The sequence below is a fragment of the Arachis stenosperma genome, chromosome 6 (assembly GCF_014773155.1).
Source record: "Arachis stenosperma cultivar V10309 chromosome 6, arast.V10309.gnm1.PFL2, whole genome shotgun sequence".
NCBI classification, from domain to species: Eukaryota; Viridiplantae; Streptophyta; class Magnoliopsida; order Fabales; family Fabaceae; genus Arachis; species Arachis stenosperma.
In genome coordinates, this window is record NC_080382.1 from 54,985,415 (window position 1) to 55,000,875 (window position 15,461).

The window sequence follows — 15,461 nt, forward strand, 5'->3', positions numbered from 1 at the left end:
CATTCAATTGAAGCATTCGCTTAATTCCTACAGCTTCTGAATCAAGATTCAGATACCTGATTGCCCAGTAAGCTTTGTGCTCCAGCTCAACTGGCAGGTGACATGCTTTGCCATAGACCAACTGATAAGGGGACATGCCGATAGGAGTCTTATACGCTGTCCGGTATGCCGAGAGAACATCATCAAGCTTTCTAGACCAGTCCTTTCTTGAAACACTGACGGTCTTCTCTAGAATCCTCTTAAGTTCCCGGTTGGAAACTTCAACCTGTCCACTTGTCTGATGGTGATAGGGGGTTGCCACTTTATAACGGATGCCATATCTCTGCAGAAGATAGTCCAGCTGTCTGTTGCAGAAGTAGCTTCCTCCATCGCTAATGAGTGTCCTTGGGACACCAAACTGGCTAAAGATATATCTCTGAAGAAAGCTCATTATCACATTGGCATCATTGGTGGGTAGAGCCACAGCTTCCACCCATTTGGACACATAGTCAACTGCGACTAGAATATAGTTGTTCGAATGTGAGGATGGGAAAGGTCCCATGAAATCAATACCCCACACATCAAACAACTCGACCTCAAGGATCCCCTGCTGTGGCATTTCATGGTTGGCAGAGAGATTTGGGGATTTTTCACATCTGTCACGGTGTTTTACAAATGCTCTTGAGTCTCTGAAGATAGTCGGCCAGTAAAACCCGCTCTGAAGGACCTTTGTAGCTGTCCTTTCACCACCAAAGTGGCCTCCATACTCAGAACCATGACATTGCCAAAGAATCTGCTGTTTTTCTTCATCTAGGACACATCTCCGGATGATTCCATCTGAACACCTTTTAAAAAGGTATGGTTCCTCCCAAATGTAGTACTTTGCATCAGTCAATAGCTTCTTCACTTGTTGCCTACTGTACTCCCTAGGGATAAAATTCATGGCCTTATAATTTGCAATGTCTGCAAACCATGGAACCTGCTAAATGAGGAACAATTGCTCGTCTGGAAATGTCTCAGTCACAGCTGTGGGTGGTTGTATTCCTGCTTCAGGCTCAATTTTGGAGAGATGGTCAGCTACTTGATTTTCTGACCCTTTCCTGTCTTTTATCTTAATATCAAACTCTTGAAGGAGTAACACCCACCTGATTAATCTTGGTTTAGAGTCCTGTTTGGTTAGAAGGTACTTCAAAGCAGCATGGTCAGTATAAACAATAACCTTAGAACCAATTAAATAGGACCTAAACTTATCAACAGCAAACACAACAGCTAGTAATTCCTTTTCTGTAGTTGTGTAATTCTTTTGGGCATCATTTAGCACATGACTGGCATAGTAAATGACATGTACAAGCTTACCATGCCTCTGTCCTAAAATAGCTCCTACAGCAAAATCACTGGCATCACACATCAATTCAAATGGTAAATCCCAATCAGGGGGACCTATAATGGGAGCAGAGGTAAGGTTTGCTTTTAGAGTTTCAAAAGCATGCAGACAGTCAGAATCAAAGACAAAAGGAACGTCAACAACTAACAGGTTGCTCAATGGTTTAGCAATTTTTGAAAACTCCTTTATAAATCTCCTATAAAATCCTGCGTGACCCAAGAAACTCCTGACTGCCTTAACATTTGCTGGTGGTGGTAATTTTTCAATTACCTCTACCTTTGCTTTGTCAACCTCAATCCCCTTACTTGAAATCCAGTGTCCAAGAACAATACCTTCTGTCACCATAAAATGGCATCTTTCCCAATTCAAAACAAGGTTTGATTCTTGACACCGTTTCAAGACAAGAGATAAATGCTTAAGGCAGGATTCAAAAGAATTACCAAAAACAAAAAAGTCATCCATAAATACCTCAATGAACTTTTCAACCATGTCAGAAAAAATTGAAAGCATACACCTCTGAAAAGTTGCTAGAGCATTACAAAGTCAAAATGGCATTCTCCTGTAGGCAAATACTCCAAAGGGACATGTGAATGCTGTCTTCTCTTGATCTTGAGGGTCTACTGCAATTTGATTATATCTAGAATATCCATCTAGAAAACAATAAAATGCATGACCAACTAACCTCTCAAGCATCTGATCAATGGAAGGTGATGACAAGTCATCTTAGCCTAGTTTCACTAGCCTTTTTCTTTTGTTTTCAATTGAATTTTGCACTTTCTTGAGGCATAAGCAAGCCAATTGGGTAGATTTTCATGTTTCCTTTGATTTAATCAACCATAGATGAATTAATGCAATTTCATGAGGTTTTATGCTATAATTGTCACATATTATGAAAGAATGAATATCTCATGATTTTGAGCATAGCTTTGATGTGTTTGGTTGATTAATGATAGGTGAAGAAAGCTTGGAGAAAGGTTGAAGCAAGAAGGAATGGCTAGGAGGAAGAGAGGACAAAAAGTTTGAGCAAAAGTTTGCCTCAAACTTTAGCTCAAACTTTTGGAATAAGTGAAAACGAACCAGGGAGCAAAAAGCTGGACCAAAAGTTTGCCTCAAACTTCTGCGCAAACTTTTGGGAGAAAAGCTTGAGCCAACGTTTGCCTCAAACTTTTTGGCAAACATTGGCATCACAAATCAACACCCTGGAGAGCAAAAGTTTGCGCCAACGTTTGCCTCAAACTTTTTGGCAAACGTTGGCGCCATGAACAACACACCCTGGAGAGCAAAAGTTTGCGCCAACGTTTGCCTCAAACTTTTTGGCAAACGTTGGCGCCATGAGTGTGCAAGGGGGAGCCAACGTTTGAGCAAAAGTTTGACCCCAAACTTTGGCCCAAATGTTGCTAGCAGCGAGATAAGCCATCTGGTGTAAAAAGTTTGAGTAAAAGTTTGCCTCAAACTTTTACTCAAACTTTTACTCAAGCTTTTATAATTTACAACCCGGTTCACATTGGTTCTTTCTCCAACTCCAAGAGCAATCAACCAAGGCCTTTTTCAACCCAATTCCATCAAGAGCAAAGGCCCAATTCAAGGCTTGAAGACCATTTGAAGAAAGTGTATAAATAGCATAGGATTTAAGTTCTTAGGGAGCTTTCTTTTCGGTTTTGATTGAGTGCACTTAGTAGAGAGCTCACTTTACATTTTTTTGGATTGTTGTTTTAATTCAAGGGAATTTGGAGGAGAATTGATCTCTCTTCTTCCTTGTTCTTGCTTGAATACTCTTTACTTTTCTTGCTTCGGATCTTGGGTGGAGAATTGAAGAACTTCTGTTTCAATCTCACCTTGGGATCTTGTTTAATTCTCTGCTTAATTGAATTCCCGTTTCTGTTAATTGCTCTTCATCTACTTTCTTTACAATTTACATTTCCTTTGCAATTGTTCTTGTTGGATCTAGGAAGGCATTGAGATCTAGACTTGGTTATCTAGTCTCTTGGGTCCTGAGATCTGAATTCCAATTTTACATTCTCTGTTTAATGCTTTTCAATCTCATTTACATTTCTGTTTTTAGATCCGATTCAATCCAAGTTATCTTTACTTCTCTGTTTGTTGCAATTTACTTTTCCTTGTTTAATTTCTGCAAATCCAATTCCCAATTCCCTTTACAATTCAAGCCATTTACATTTCTTGCACTTTAAGATCCTGTAATTTACATTTCTTACATTCTAAGTTTCTGCCATTTAATTTCTTGCACTTTAAGATTCAGCACTTTAAATTTCAGTTCTCTTTAATTTCATGCAATTTACCCATTCCCTTTACTTTCTATGCAATTTAAATTCTGCAAATCACAAATCACTCAACCAAATCTTGATTCGCTTGACTAAATCAACCATTGAACTAAAATTGCTCAATCCTTCAATCCCTGTGGGATCGACCTCACTCTCGTAAGTTATTATTACTTGATGCGACCCGGTGCACTTGCCGGTGAGTTTTGTGTCGGAACGTTTTCCGCACATCAGAAGGCAGGGGGAAGTGATCCTTTCTTGTAGCAGTGTTGAGCCTCCTGTAGTCTATACACATCCTCCAACCTGTGACTGTTCTTGTGGGAATAAGCTCATTCTTTTCATTCTTGATCACTGTCATCCCTCCTTTCTTGGGAACTACCTGCACAGGACTTACCCAAGGACTGTCAAAAATAGGGTAAATAATTCCTGCTTCCCATAGTTTTATTACCTCTTTTTAGACCACTTCTTTCATGGTTGGATTGAGTCTCCTTTGTGGTTGCACAACTGGTTTAGCATCATCTTCAACGAGGATCTTGTGCATACACTTGGTTGGACTAATCCCCTTCAAGTCACTAATGGTCCACCCAAAAGCTGTTTTATGACTCTTGAGCACTAAAATAAGCGCTTCTTCCTCTTCAAGCTTCAGGGAAGAGCTAATAATCACTGGATATGAGTCATTCTCACCCAAGAACACATATTTCAAAGAAGGGGGTAAGTATTTGAGCTCAAGTTTGGGGGCTTCCTCCTCTGCTTTAGGCGTGTGAACCATAGTCTTCTGGGGTGGTGAATTATCAACTTCAACTAATTCATACTCAGAGATAGGATCCAGAATATCATCAAGCACCTCAGCTTTCAGTACCTCTTGAACAAGTGGTTCAATAACATCTATTTTCATACACCCTTCAGAATCATTAGGGTGCTTGAGAGCTTCAAAAACGTGAAGGACCACCTGTTCTTCATTGACCCTTAGGGTTAATTCACCGTTTTGTACATCAATCAGAGCTCTACCTGTAGCTAAAATGGGTCTACCAAGTATAATAGAGGATTTTACCTCCTCTTCCTTGTCTAATATAACAAAATCAACAGGAAAGATAAATGGTCCTACTTTAACAAGTAAATCCTCAACAACACCTACAGGTAATTTAATAGAAAGATCAGCAAGTTGAAGAGAAATACGAGTGAATTTTACCTCCTCAATTTGAAGCTTTTTCATTACTGAAAGTGGCATGAGATTGATGCTAGCTCCAAGGTCACATAAAGCTCTCTAAATGGTGACATCTCCAATGGTGCAAGGAATTACAAAGCTCTCTGGATCTGACATCTTCTCAGGAAGGTTGTGTTGAATAATGGCACTGCATTCCTTAGTTAACACCACTGTTTCTTGTTCCTTCCAGTTCCTCCTGTGGGTCAACAATTCTTTCATAAATTTAGCATAGAGAGGCATTTGCTCAAGAGCCTCTGCAAATAGAATGTTGATCTGTAGCTTCTTGAAGACATCTAAAAATTTAGAGAACTGCTTTTTTTTTGGAAGCCTTCTGAAGTCTCTGAGGATATGGCATTTTTGGCTTGTATTCAGGAGCCTTTGGCAATGTAGGATGTGTCCAGAGAGTCAGGGAACAGGTTGTCTGCACACTTTGGAGGGACATTCTCCACTTCTTCCTTTTTCTCCTCTGGAGCTTTCTTTTCAACTAGCTCTCTATTGGCCCTTGTCTCAGAGCCAACTGTCTTACCACTTCTCAATTGAATAACCTTGCAGTCTTCTCTTGGGTTCACAACTATATCACCTGGAAATGTATTTGCAAACCTCTCAGGTATTTGCTTGCTTAGCTGGCCCATTTGCAGTTCCAAGTATCTAATAGAGGCTTTGGTTTCCTACATAAAACTCATCATCATCTCCCAATTAGAATCTTCCTTGGATTTAGAGTTAGCCTGCTGAGGCTGTTGTTGCTGCTGACTGAGATTGGCGGTTATTGTAAATGTTCTGTTGGAAGCCACCCTGAGAATTATTGTTGAAACTCTGAGGTCTCTGAGGTTGGTCTCACCACCCAAAATTTGGGTGATTTCTCCATCCTTGATTGTATGTTTGAGAATAGGGGTCATTATTGGGATTTTTAGAACCACTCCCCATGTAATTGCCTGTTCAGAAGAGGATTGAGCGTAATCATAATTATCATTTTGCACTAAATTTCCTACCATGTCATAGGAGACCTCTTGAGGTGGATTTTGGGTGTTGATAGCTGAGACTTGCATGCCACCCATCTGTTGAGTAAGTAGACTTATTTGCTGAGACATAAACTTGTTCTGAGCAAGAATAGCATTAAGAGCATCTACTTCCATGACACCCTTCTTCTGAGGAGCCTCAGAGTTCACAGGATTCCTGTTAGATAAGTATAAGTATTGGTTGCTAGCAACCAATTCAATAAGCTCAATAGTCTCCTCCGGTGTCTTCTTCTTGTGCAATAAACCTCCTGCAGAATTATCTAAGCACATCTTGGACATTTCACCCAAACCTTCATAAAAGATATCTAGTTGGGTCCATTTAGAGAACATGTCCGGAGGACATTGCCTAGTCAGTAGCTTGTATCTCGCCTAAGCTTCATAAAGAGTTTCACCATCCTTCTGCCTGAAGGTCTGAACCTCCACCCTAAGCTTAATTAGCTTCTTTGGTGGGAAAAATTTAGTGAGAAACTCAGTAACAACCTTGTCCCAAGTATCTAAACTCTCCTTGGATTGGGAATCTAGCCATAGCTTTGCTCCATCCCTCAGAGCAAACGGGAAGAGCATGAGTTTGTATACCTCTGGGTTCACTCCATTTGTCTTCACAATATCACAAATCTACAGAAAACTATAAACTGATTTAGGTCTTCATGGGGAAGACCATGATACTGGCAGTTCTGTTGCACTAGGGTGACCAGTTGTGGCTTCAACTCAAAGTTGTTCGCAGCTATAAGAGGCACTAAAATGCTTTTTCCATAAAGATTTGTAGTAGGAGCAGAGTAAGAGCTAAGTACTCTCCTTTGTTGCTCATTCCTATTCGGATTGGCCACATTGGCATTAGCAGCATCATTAGGATCCATAGTGGATTCTGCAACATTACAAAGTCTAGCTTGTTGTAAACGCTACCTGAAAGTCCTTTCCGATTCAGGATCAAAGTCTAAGAGATGTTCTTTGTCTCCATTCCTACGCATAAACAAACAGAAGACAAAAAAATTAGAACTCTCTACGTCAGAGGGCAGAGAATTCCCAGTGAGGTAACCTGAACTAAGAAACACCAAACTTAATTTCAGAAATTACTAAAAATATTAGTGCTATTAAAATATTTTTTTCGAAAAATATATATAAAAAAATAGAATTTAATAAAATTAAAAATAAAATGCCTAATCTAAGCAATCAAACAACTAATAGTTGTGAATCACTATCAATCCCCAGCAACGGCGCCAAAAACTTGGTGCGTTGATCTAACAACCACAGACTAACCGGCAAGTGCACCAGGTCATACCAAGTAATACCTCAAGTGAGTGAGGGTCGATCCCATGAGGATTGATGGATCAAGCAACAATGGTTAAATGATTTACTTAGTTAGGAAAGCAGAAAAGGATTTTGAGATGTTCAAAAGGTTTAAATTGTGACTTTAAAATATCAGAAGGCAGCAAGTAAATAAGTTGAAAATAAAATATGGGAGAAACAGTTAAGGTTTCAGAGTTATCTATTCTTCTGGATTAACTTTTCTTTCTAACAATTTTAACCATGTAGGATTTAATTTATGGCAAACTATATGTGACTAGACCCTAATTCCTTAGACCTTTCTAGTCTCCTCTAAAATTCATTAACTGCCAATTCCTTGGTCAATTAATTCCAATTAAAAGCTGCATGATCAAATTCCAGTTTATATGCCACAAAAACACTAATTATCCAAAAATAAAAGGATTATATGTCACGTATCCCGTTAAATCTAGATAATTAAAATTTAGGAGAATATGTTTTCAAGCTGTTGTTCAAGTAAAGAGCTTTTCCAAGTTTTACAAGAACTCAAATAGAAAGAGGTTCATACTTCCGTTCCACCCAAATTTATAAGATAAAGAGCGAAAACAATTCTTAAATTATAAATCCATACATGAATTAAAATAGAAAAAGTAATAAAATCAATCCATACAATAGACAGAGCTCCTAACCTTAATAGTGGAGGTTTAGTTGCTCATGACTCAGAGAAAAAAACTAGGATTCTGATAAATGTACTGAGTTTCAATTTGATGGAATTAAAAAGTTAACTAATGGAATCCCTTTTTATAACTAATCCTAATTAATTTAAAATCTAATTATCTAAAATTAAAAATAATATATTTTCCTAAAAATAAGATTTGAATTTAAATTAGAATAATCAGCAGGTCTTCAGTTGATGGGTGGGGAACACATGTTTTGTTCATTCTGCAGCTTCTAATCTATGTTTTCTGGGCTGAAAATAGGGTCAAAACAACCTAGAAATCGTCCCCAACGTTTTTTTGCATTTTCTGCACGTGGCGGATGTCACACGTACGCGTCCATGGTCTTTTTCGTAAGTCACGCGGGCGCGTCGCTATGCAATTCTTCAAATCACGCGTGCGCGTCAGATACGCGCACGCGTCGCCATGGAAAGCTCCAAATCACGCGCACGCGTCAGTCATGCGTATGCGTTGCTCCTCGCTGCCATCTCCTTTTATTCTTGTGCTGCAGAAACTCCATCAAATCTAGTCGAATGCTACCTAAAATAAACAAAATTTCACAAGACTCAAAGTAGCATCCATATTGGCTAAAAGATAATTAATTCTTTATTAAACTCAACAAATTAGATGCAAATTCACTAGGAAAAGATAGTAAAGATGCTCACGCATCATTCACCCCATACTATTATATATCGTTGCAAAGCTCTAGATGTCTACTTTCCAATGCAATTAAGAGCGCATCATTCCAAGATCTACCGCTCAAGTTATCCTCCTTGGAAGGTGAAGAGGTCAGCTGGCCTTGCTGTAGGTTGATGCCATGTTCATCTATGCACTTTCGGGGCAAGTTTTCTCCCTCAGATTTAGTGTCCACCATGTAATGCCATATATGCTTGTAAAGCTCTAGATGTCTACTTTCCAATGCCGCTAAAATCACCTCATTTGGAGTTTTGTAGCTTAAGTTATTCTTGTAAGATTGTGAAGGGTTGAAAATCCTCTTTGCTTAACTCAAAAGCCTCTTTGAGTTTGTTTCCAATTCTTTTGCCACCATGGGAGTATGATTCTTCTTTTTAGTGCTTTTATTGCTTCTTCTTCTATTATTTCCTACAAGATTTATAAAATCAAAAGATCAAAGAAATATACCATTTAAGCACAAAAGCATTCAATATTTAAGCACTAACCATCAATTTCTTGTATGAAAAAGCATAGAAAAACATGACATGATGACAGGTCACACCAAACTTAAACCTTGCTTGTCCCCAAGCAAGAAGAGAATCATGCAATAAAGATTGACAATCCAAGGTGACAAGAATAGCAAGTTAGTGTTCATGGTAGGCTAGTTTTTTATGCATGCTACAATCACAAAAGAAATGTAAATGATTGATGCTTCTATCTAGCTCATTTTATGAAATCTTTTCCTTATGTTTCTTCCTTGAAACAAGCTTTTGATTTTCTTATTAGCTTCTCCTTTTGGGTGCTTTGCCCCATGAGTTGATAACAAAGCTACGACTCTAAATGCTTTGTTTTCAAGTATTACCACTTGATACATAAGCACCACAAGCATTTAATTAGAGGACTTCTTTAAGCTTATTTGTTTCTTCTCTTTATTCTCTATTCATTGATGCTCAGAGCCTTGAGCTTTGAGGGAGTGCATTTGCACCTGAGCCTAACCTTGACTCTAAGTATTTTGTTTTCAAGCTTTTTACTTGATACATAAACACCACAAGTACTTAACAATTGAATTGTCATTAGTACTCAGAGCCTTCAGCTTTCTCATTCTTTCCCTTTTTCTTTTGTTGCCTTAATTGCATTTGCTTTTTCAAGGTTTTCATGATTTTTAAAAAATTTTCATAAAATGTCCTATATGAAAGCTTCAATTAAATAAATCCAATCCAATTGAGCAACAATTAACCATACTAGCCTTCCAATGCTTGTATGAACATGCTAAGTTCTTCTTTAATTCCTTGTTTGTTTATGATCATGATACTTTACTGCTTTGAACTTTACAAAACTCAAGTTGGTAGTCATAGTGGCATAGCAACATGTTAAAGATCAAAATTCAGGCAATGCTTATTCATACACACATGTAAACAGAGAAGGTAAAGACAATCATGCACTTTATAGTGCTGGAAATAAGTAGTAGGAGAAAGGAGCGTTACCACCTTGTGGTTCATCTTCCTTTGTTGTTGTCCTTTTCCTTATATTCTTCCTCTTCCCTTGCCAAACTCAGAATGCTTGCTCATCCCCAAGCAATAATTAGAACAATGGCTATGGGGCTAAGAAGGATCATGAATGTCTTACACAAGGAAATGTTAGTAGTACATGTGTTTTAAGTAAGCAAAATTAAAGATGACAATCAAGGCACATGAAACAGAGACATTGTGATTGCAAACATAGAGGGTGTGCACGATACATTGCATAAAGAAAATAAGTGGCACACCAAACTTAGTGTGACACTTTCACTTAGAATTGATACAAGTATCCAGTATGGATTGGAAACAAATTTAGTTGCATAGCAACACCAAACTTAGAATGCAACCATATGTCAATTTATTTGAACTAAAACTAAACAAATAAAATTGTTATATGCTAAGTACAATCACCAAGCCAAGAATCTGTCATAAATAAGGATCTCTTGGTGATGTATTAACAAAAACAGTTAATAAAAGAGAGCATTAAAAACAAGAAAATGACTAAAACAAAGAGAAACTAGAATTGTCCAACTAAAAGAAAGATAACACTGCAAAGGCATTATGATTATGCAGACAAGTGGTGTTGTTTAATGAATTGCATATAAAATAAGTGGCACACCAAACTTAGGATCTTAGTGTGACACTTTCATTTTTGATTTTATGCAATTATCTATAAAGATTGAAAACAATTTGTTGCAGGGAAACACCAAACTTAGAATGTAATCATATGCCAATTTATTGAAACCAAGCAAAGAAAGAAAATAAACTAAGCAGAGAAATGACATGTTACCTAAGGTTGGGTTGCCTCCCAATAAGCGCTCTTTTAGTGTCATTAGCTTGACATGTTGTTCTTCACTTTCTTCCTCTTCTTCTAGTTTGTTAAGAGGAATGACCTCAAGGGGAGAGATGAATCAGCTAGTGTCCCCTGTCTTGGCCTCTCCTCAGCAAGCTTCCTTTTGTTAATGGCTTGATTGAGCTTGCTTGCTGGATCAGGGGTAAGATTGGTGCTCTTGTTAGTTGCCTTCACTTCTTGGATGTCAAGACTTGGTGGTTGTGTGTTGGTTGGAGCATTATCTTCATCAAAAGCCTTTTGAATTGGTGATTCAATGAGCCCTTCATCTATGTAATTCTCTGCTTCACTTGAGTATGAGCTTCCTTGATTGCCTTCTTTACTTTCTTGTTCCTTCACTTCCTCCTTTACACTCAATATTTGACTTAATAGCACTTTCATGGAAGAGGTTTGTTGTTCTTCCCAAGATTTCTTCATATCCTCTTTATATTTTTCAATTACAGATTCAATTGTTGAGAGTCTTTGGTTCAGGGAAGTTTGTGAGGGTTGTGAGTTTTCATGTTCCCTTGTCATCTCAAGTTCAGTTTCAGGTTCAATTACCTCCACCACCTCATTCTTCATTGAAAGTTTGCTTGACACAGGTGCCTCTTCTTCTTGTTTTTCCACTTCCTCCTTCACATCCATCAACTGGCCTTCATCTTCCTTGCTTAGCGGTTCTGGGTGTTTCCTTATGTTCTCGAAGTGTTCATCCATCTATTAGAAGAGAATTTCTTGTTTTCTCTAGGATTGTTCTTGCCTTTCCAATAGTTCTCTGGACTTTTGAAGGATATCCTCAGCTACTAGCTCAAAAGATGAAGGTTAAGAAAAATTTTGTGGATATCAATGTGTTGTGGTGAGGTTGTTTTGATTGTTGTGGAATGAATCTTGTGAGTTATAAAATGAGTTTTTTGAATGTTGAGATGAATTTTCCGTGTAATGGAATGAATTTTGTGGTTGGTGAGATGAGTTGAATGGATCTTGAGGGAAGCTTTGTGTTGAGGCAAAATCAAGTGATGAAAAATTTTCAAGTAGAAAAATGGGAGGTGAGGTTGGACAATTTAGCATGAATGAATTGAAGGTTTGCTCAAATGATGATGGCTCTTGATTAATTGAGTATGACACATCAGGTGCTCTCTGATTTTTATCCTCCCAAGCACAACATGAAGAATTATTGAATTCATCACAGTATGGATCTTCTTGTAGCCTTGGGGGACAATCTTGCATGAATTTATTGAAAATACACTCTAGTAAAGATGTCTCTTGATGAACACAGTATGGATCACTAAGATTTCTTTAATTTTGACTTTCCTAGTCACAATATGAGTAGTTGTTAGACTCATCAAAATCTGGATCATATTATGTCTCTGGGAGGTGTCCCATTTCAACTGATTGTTTACACTCTTGTTGACATGTTCAGACACCATGAGGTTAACGACATAAATCATCATGTGGTTCTGGATCATATCTCATGTGAATTGCTTCATCATCTATCATATCTTGGTGATATTCCCAGCCATCATAATGACTTGAATCATTTTGTGGTGGTGGGAAATATCCCATATGATTCTCTTGCTCATCTTGTGATTCTAAGACATATCTCCAAGGATTGGAGTGCTCAGGATCTGTAATTTGTTGGTGATATTCCAAGCCACCATTAGAAATTAGTGATGGTGGATAATATCCCATAAAATTTGTTTGATCATAAGATGAGTTGAACTCCATTTGAATTTTATAAAACACAACACCAATGAAAATTGAAATTCATGTCACAGAGAAGAATTTCTTAGTGAGGCAATAACTCAAACACCTTGCTATCAGCTTAAAACAGAAAACAAAAACAAAGAAAATGGTTAATCTAGACTTCTCATCCACTTAATCATTGTCGATCTATATCAATCTCTGGCAACGGCGCCAAAAGCTTGATGGGTGGAAATTTGATTTTCACACAAAACTCACCAGCAAGTATACCGGGTCGCATCAAGTAGTAAAACTCACTTAGAGTGAGGTCGATCCCACAGGGATTGATGGATCAAGCAACTTTAGTGAGTGATCAGTCTAGTCAAGCTAACAATATTGAGTGATAATTGATGCAGCAGAATGTAAATGACAAGAAATTTAAAGTACCGAGAGTAAATTGGACAGAAACTTAAACAGCAAGAAAAGTAGATTTCAGAAGCTTAAATGACAAGAAAGATAAAGTGCAGTAAATGTAAAGGAGATTGGGGCCTGGGAAATTAGAGAAGACAGTAAATCAGAACTCAAAACAAATGACAGAATCTTAAATGACAATGAAAGTAAATTGCATCAACGGAAAAGGGAATTGACGTGCAGGGAAATTTAAATTGCTTAGAAACACAAATCAAGCTCACAGCAAACTCATGTAAAATTTCAGAAAGGAAAATAAGCAAGGAGGCAAAGAATTTAAATTGTATAGAAAGCAAACTCAGCTCAAGAAAATTGTAAAAGTGCAGAAAAGAAATTGCAGAAGAGAATTGTAGAGATTGAAAGTGCATAAGCAAAATTGAATTCAGTGCAGAAAAATAAAAGTGTTTACAAGAGCTTTCTATCCTACTTCTACTCCTATTGCTCTCTAGCCGAGCCAGCTTCCTTTCTAAAATGGAACAGATGCCTTTTTATAGGCTTTTACAAAAATGAAAAATAAAAATGAAATTCAAAACAAATTACAATCAAAATGAAATTCCTAATCTAATTGTTTCTTGTGCCTTTGAGTGATGATAATGGGCTTTGCTTGCTTTGGATTTGAAGAAGAATGAATCCGGATGGCATGGTTTAAGTGGCATGGATCAGGGTGCAGTTGGTTGAATTTTGGTTGGAGGCATGCTCCAGTGGAGCGCTCTGTTCGGTTTAGTGAGCGTGGCGCTCACTCTTGCCTTGGGCCAGTTTTTGGTGCGCCTTGTTGCTCAGCAATGTCCCTAGCGCTCAATAAGTGAGCGCTGCGCTCAAATAGTGAGCGCTGCCCTAAAATAGTGAGCGTTATCCTAATGTTGCTTGGTGCGCGCCTTTTGTTTCCATGGGTGATGCCTGAGAATGCTCAATTTAGTGAGCGTAGCGCTTCCTCAATTGAGCGCTACGCCTTGCTAAGTGTTGCCTTTGTTGAGCGCTCCGTTGGGATTTTTTAGCGCTAGTCTTGTAGCGCCTTACTCCCCCTTCGAGCCTTAGTTGCTCCATTTTGTGAGCGCTATGCTTGGTTTTTCGGCCTTAAAGATGCCTTTCACTTCTGCTTCAATTTCATGCCAAATATAGATTGCTATATATCGTTGGAAAGCTCTAAATATCTGCTTTCCAATGCAATAGAGAACGCATCAATTGGACATCTGTTGCTCAAGTTATGGTCCATTGAAGACGGCATGGTCATGCTGTTTTGGAGGCCAAAAACGCTCAATTTAGTGAGCGCTGGCAGTTTGGAGGCCAAACTTAGCGCCAGCTTCTGAGGCTTATCCTTGAAGTTTACTCCATACTATTATATATCTTTGGAAAGCCCTGAATGTCTACTTTCTAATGCAATTGAGAGCGCATCATTCCAAGCTCTACAGCTTAAGTTATTCTCCTTGGAAGGTGAAGAGGTCAGTTGGCCTTGCTGCAGGTTGATACCATGTTCATCTATGCACTTTCTGGGCAAGTTCTCTCCCTCAGATTTAGCGTCCACCACGCAGTGCCATATATGCTTGGAAAGCTCTAGATGTCAACTTTCCAATGCCACTAGAATCACCTCATTTTAAGTTTTGTAGCTCATGTTATTATTTTTGGAATGTGAAGAGGTCAGGGTTGCAAATCCTCTTTGCTTAACTCAAAAGCCTCTTTGACTTTGTTTCCAATTCTTTTGCCACCATGGGAGTATGATTCTTCTTTTTAGTGCTTTTATTGCTTCTTCTTCTATTATTTCCTACAAGATTTATAAAATCAAAAGATCAAAGAAATAGACCATTTAAGCACAAAATCATTCAATATTTAAGCACTAACCATCAATTTCTTGTATGAAAAAGCATAGAAAAATATGACATCATGACATGTCATCATATTGTTACTAAATTCCTTCTGATTTGAAAAAGCTTTAATTGGAAGTATGAGTGTACCCCTGCTGAGTAGTTACTTCTATTTCAATCTTTTGAATTTTGTTCGTTTGCTTTCTTTAATTTTCAATTAAGTGTGCTAGTCTAGGTGTCTGCTTCATTTTCATCTTCTTAAATGTATGCCTTGTCCCTTTTATTTTCAATTGAATAAACGAAAATGTTGAAACAGAAAGTGAAATTGTCCAATTTGGTAGGAATTAGAATAAGGTTAAGTGGTAGTATATGTTGGATTCTTCAGCAAGCTCACTAATAAATATGAAGGGTAGGATGTCTCTTGAGTATGAACTTGACTGCTGTATAGGAAACCTTAGTAAATAAATCTCCTTGAAAGAAAGAATGAACAAGAAAGAAGGAAAGAAAAAAGAATAAGATAGACACAAATAGCTCAACCCTTTAGACACATGCCTGTGGTGTTTTTATACTAGGATCTGCTTGAAAAATTAGGTTCTAAGGAGTGTCTTAAAACTTGGTAACTTGGGTTAACTAACTTGGGGTTATCAACCAAAATTCCACT